Below are 6,000 nucleotides of genomic sequence, written 5' to 3'. Positions count from 1 at the left end.
TTTATGAGAGTAGTTAGATCATTAGAAAGGTTGATAGGTTATGATTCTAGGACATCATGATTCTTCATATTGAAATGACCATGTTCGAGAATTTTAGCTAGTTTTTAGTTTAGGTTGATTTTTTTGCCTTGTTTGACAATTTAACGCCTTAGTATGCTTTTAAGGGAGATGAACTTAGGCCTTGCGCATTTGAATTTTTTGGTTTTCGGGATATGATTATCATTGATTTTACCTTTGTACTTTATACTTGTTGGGCTCGGGGCCTTGAGCTTAGACTAATGGGAGTCCCAGCTTAGTATTGTTACTATGTGATTGGTGTTTGCCTGGTGTGATGTTTATGTGTTGTGGATTATGGATTGGTTGATGGATTGTATTCACGTGATTTACCCATGTTAGTGATATTGACTTAGCTTTTAGAAGTGGAAAGGGGGTAAGGTCAGTATTTTACTTTATTAAAGAAACTTGTTTTTGAAGGGAACCTATATATAAATATGATATTTATCATGGTTTATACCTAAAATGGGACTTATATAGTCAAATTTTCCTAAGATGGGATTAATTCGGCTAATTTAGTTTAAATGGAATTTATTCGGTCAAAAATGGAAACATTCTTGAAATGAGCATGACTTATGTTGCATTGAGCATAATTTAGTACTTGGCTTGTATCGTACTTGATTATTGTTGATAAGTCTGAGGTGTCATTCCAGGAGGCCCGTGGACACATATTCGGGTTATTCAATACTGTTGATGAGTCCGAGTTTCATTTCAGGCAGCTCGGGGACCTCTTCAAGTTTTACTTTTTAGCATCTGGACATTGCATTGCATGATCTTGGTTGTGTATGTGATTATACTCTATAGTGTACTTGAGTGCTCTATTCGTGTTATTTGCGTGAATTATATTTGTCCTGGCTTACGATTGTTGGATACTAAATTGTTAGCTAGTAGTATCTTACTTTCTTACTCTTTTATATTTATATATAATTTTTCTGAGCTCGGTCAGCCTATGATGCCTACTGATTACCTCGTGTTTTGGTACTTATGCTGCACTTCTGCATCTTTTCTTGATACAGATCCCAGTAAGATCCACCCACCGTGAGCGTTGGATCCTCCGTAGCTGTCCCAAACTTGGATCGTGGTGAGCTCTCAACGTTCAGAGACTTGTAGCTTTTCTTCTTTTGTTTGACTTGTATATTTTATATTTTGGCGAGTTAGATCTCTTGTAGATGTATATAGCCTTCAGTACTTAGTAGCTCTTATACATATGATACTAGTTCCAGGATTTTATCAGTGTCAGTTTGTCCTCTTGGTCACTTTCGGGCTTGTATCATACTACAGATTTATGATATGGTACGTTTCTTGTATTTACTATACATGTATTTTGTCTCTTATTATTAATATGTTATTAAACAATTATCTTTCGCAAATTCTATCCTTTGGAGTTTTAGGCTTGCCTATAGTAGGGAGTGTAGTATGTGCCATCATGGCCCAGCTGTGGGTCATGAGATAAAATAATACATAATGAATAGCAATGAAAAAAACCTCAAAATCAATTAACGTACTTGGGACACTCATGTTCACTTAAAACTCTTCTTTTACTCATTGCTTTAAAATACTTTTATTTTAACTGAAAAGAATGTATAATGTATAGCAATGAAAATCTCCAACAACTCAAATAGGGTTCATGTGAAAATAAGCATGAACAAAAATCAACAACTAGAATCATATAAGGAATCATAAGTTGACCGATAGAGATTCGAATTTAATAATAAAGAATAATAGAAAACTAGAAATTCAAGAAAAACTTGGGTTAAAATCCTAGGTTTAAATCTTAGTGGCTGAATATGGCTGTAGGGCGTGAGGACGAACTTAATCTAACACTGTGAATAGCCTTACATGTGTGATTGAAGCTATTGGACTGAAAACTTTGTTAGAGACTTGATTTTTCTTTAGCCTAGGGAATAACACTAGCTTTCTTGTAGGAAATTTTTGATCTTGGAATCTTGGTGTTTGATCTTGACAAAAGAAACTCTTTTATAGTGCTCTTAGAGTGGAAGAACTTGGGAAAACCTTGGATGGAAGGCTTCTCTTGATTCTTGAATTTTTTGACTTAAAAGCTTTAGGGTTCTTGATGGAGAAAAGGAATCCTAGGTGAGTTTTGAGAGAGTTTCTTGAGAGTATGATGTTTACATTGATGATTATGAGAGAAAAAACTAGTTAGTTGAATGATATATTCCTTTAAAACACCTAAAATGACTTAGAATAGGGCTAAAAACTTTTGAAAATGACCAAAATACCATTGGAAGATGTGTAGAAAGTTTCTATAAAAAATGCAGCAAGGTTTCACAGATGACATTACGATTTGTGAAAACTTATACCGTCCGTGAAAGTGTGACTGTCTAATAGGACTTCACTAAAACAGGTATAACTTTTACTCCAAATGAGGAAAACTTGATTGAATTGGAAAAAAGACTCATGACCTTTAATTTGATAAGCCATAGGCCATCTAATTCTTTATAAGCTGAGAGATATGATCGTTTGAAGTTGACCCAAGTAAAATTTTATATTAAAACTCAATCGGTAAAAAAGCTATCAACTCAACTTTGTGTTAGAGGATTCCTGTGACCTTAATTCATCTCCAATTCTATTCCCACAATAAAGAATTAATCTTAACACATATGCACAAGTAAGAATCACCCGGTATGATCCTAAACGCATATGAATAATGGTTCGGATCTTAGCTTAGAAACTCTTGGGGTATTACACATTAACCTAGGTGTAGGCTAGTGATTGTCTTAGACTTGCATTTTGGAGACGATAGGCTTTATGATTCTCCTAAGTCTCTTAAGATAGCTTAACTCCCTGTAGACTAATGTAGCTGACTTGGGTCTAATAGTATAATCCTTAGCTAGTAGTTAACTAAGCTCACATAACCTTTCATCTATAACTCTCCTTTTGATGTGTTGTCCCTAGTACTATTTGATCATGATTTTAGGTTTTGCTCGACTATTTGGGATTGTATTTAGTGGGATCTTGGAGTGATTAGATGAATGTTGGGCTGGACTCCGATCTATGATGGCCCTATGATGGTGACTATTGATATGTGACTCTTCTCTGTCTGTTCGTATAGCCGTGATTCGGAGACCGAGGGTGAGCTTATGGCATCTTGGATCAGCCTGTCTCCATATGTTATACGTTTTCCTAGTCTTTGTACTTGAGACAAGTTTATATTTTGTTCCACTTTTAGGACTTGTACTCTTTTTAGTAGCTTTGTACTTGTGACCACCAGGTCGTCGGATTGGATCTTCTAGTTTTGAGTTGTATATTTTGATATTCTTGTTCTTGCTGCTCTATCATTTAAATTATTTCTATTATCTTCTTGGTTGTTATTTCTAACCAATATGTTTGTTACTTGTTGTTCCGGAATATAAGTTGGCTTACTTACAGGTGGGTTATGATAAGTGTCATCATAACTTGAGTTTTTGAGTCCTGATATTGAAAGGTCAAGCTTGATATGCGGATCTGATAACCTCACCTTTTTAGCCTTCATGTATATTTTCTTTAACTTTTGAGGATAAAAGTCTTTTTAGTAGTGGATATTGTAATGATCCTCATGGTCATTTGCTTGATTTTGTGTGATTTTACTATTTTACCTTTTCTCATAGCTTTTATGCAGTGTTTGTGGTGTGTTAGGATAGGTGGCTTGCTTTTCGAGGTGGTCGGGATAGTTTTTAGTGAGCTTTCCCCTTTTTGGAAGACTTTAAGTTGAAAGAGTTGACTATGGTCAACATCCAGAAAATCTGATGTAAGATGAGAATTTAGTCAGTTCCATCAACTCTGAAAGATCCATTTTAGGCTAGTAGCATTATCACGACCCAAGTCTAGGGCCTATATGTGACATGGCGAATGAGGAACCCAAAAGTACCTCAAACAAGTCTCTTAGCATTCTTTTAGCCTTTCATAGGTAATGACAATAAATAAACAAGTGAAAATAATAATAGTAAATCTTCAACTTACATATGTCCAACAATACCTCTAACTTTTAGATTTAAAGGGGATAAGACTAGTCCCTAGCTCACCCTCAATCATAACAGAAAGAAATGTCATAGTAAGTATCTAAAGATCTCAACATACATAAGCTAGAAAGATAAAGGAGTATTGTTCCCAGAACATGGGAACCATCACGACCCGACCTAGGGCCTAGTCGTAACACAGCGATCGAAAGTCCAAAGGGCTCCAACCAAGCCTCTTGTACATATCATAAGCATACATAAGGTAAAGTAAAAGCGAAAACTTCATAAGAGAGTCTAAATCATGAATAGAAATTTAAGAGCGACACATGACTACATAGACTCAAAATATTTGTCCAACTAGATGCCTCTATACATGAATATGGGCGGGGGCTAAAACATGTCCCTAGATCACCCTCAATATGAAACATAGCAAAATTCTTTGAAAACAATAACTAGCTCGATAACTAGTCCTCGATAAATGAGGACTCACCACAACTGCTGCGATAGGAAAGCTTAACTAGCCAAGTAGATGAGTGTGATCCTCAACCTCAACCCCTACATTATGAGACAATGTAGGCAAAAAGTATACATTAGTAAGTTGGAATGTACTAAGTGTGTGGGCGTGATATGCAACGTAAATCATGGAGTGCAATGGTCAAGTAAATCACATGATAAGATGAGATAAGTAAAGTCATGAGAAAATCATATTGACCAAAACATTTTAAAAACATAATTTAAAAATCGTAGCATACATAAGAGATCATACATATATGGGATAGGAACCATAACCAACAATAAGACCGTGCGAGCTATAACATAGAATTTTGTTATCTCCCTATACAACAAAGAAAAAGGGGAATCTACTTGCCAAGATAGACTCTACCCCGCTAGGCGGGGTCATACATATGCTATATGTGAATCCAATAGCTAGGCCATAAAGGCAACCTACAGTGGCACGTAGTTATGAGACAAGAGACTTTATATAAGGACCTCATATTTCGAGCCCCTACCTCAAGTCCACATTTGGTGTTAAGTCAAATCTCACGGAATACATACATAGCATAGAAATCATAATTTCATATATCATAGTCATGATCATAGGTTTGAAATTACGGAGTAGCTCATTTTCATAACATACTTGTAATGTGAGAATTGTCCTTTCATCATTACAATCATACTTACATAGACATAATTCATACTTGGAGATTCATGATCATAGCTTATGCTTGAAATTAGGGTAAGACATGAATGCATGATCAATTGACTTGAAAACCATGAAATTTATTTGAAAACATGCATGATCATAAACTTTATATCAGCCCATACATAATTCATATAGATACTATCATTAGGAAGTATAATTGAAAATACTCATAATTTATATCATGAACCCTAAAAATCAAAATAGGAGAATTCATGGAAAGCTCTTCAATTTAATGAAATAACCATCAATTTATATCAAAATAGACTCATGATCATAATTTGAATCAAAAATTCATGCAATAGGAGTAGAGATCATAAAACCCATAAAATACCATACTTTAATTTGATAGAAAATCTTGAGAAATTGATTGGGCTTCATGGATGAAAGGATCCATGAATCAATACTCACATACCTTAAGTGAGAACACCAAATAATTTGGAAAAACTTGAGAGTTTTGATGGAGAGCTTGAGTGAATTTACTTGAAGTCTTCAATGGAGTCCTTAAGAGTCTTTTGTAGAGAGAGAAATATTTGAGTAGGTGAATTGTAGAAGAATGACAGAATTAGAGGTTTAGGTTAATTTATAGAGTTGAATTAGGTCCTAAAAATGTCTAGGTTTATTAGCTAATAATTTAGAAAAAGTCTAAAATGCCCTTACTAAAAATCCAACTCGGCTAGAAATCCATTGCCAGGTCTGTGACGCGGACTTGTCACGGACCTTTTTATTTGGTGCAGTTTCTTGAGAAATCTATCTTTTGATCTACGGGTCCTAAAAATCCATCGAGAC

Source organism: Solanum dulcamara, chromosome 5 (assembly GCF_947179165.1).
Source record: "Solanum dulcamara chromosome 5, daSolDulc1.2, whole genome shotgun sequence".
Classification (NCBI taxonomy): Eukaryota; Viridiplantae; Streptophyta; class Magnoliopsida; order Solanales; family Solanaceae; genus Solanum; species Solanum dulcamara.
The sequence above is the reverse complement of the archived record's forward strand: the minus strand, read 5'-3'. Positions refer to the sequence as shown.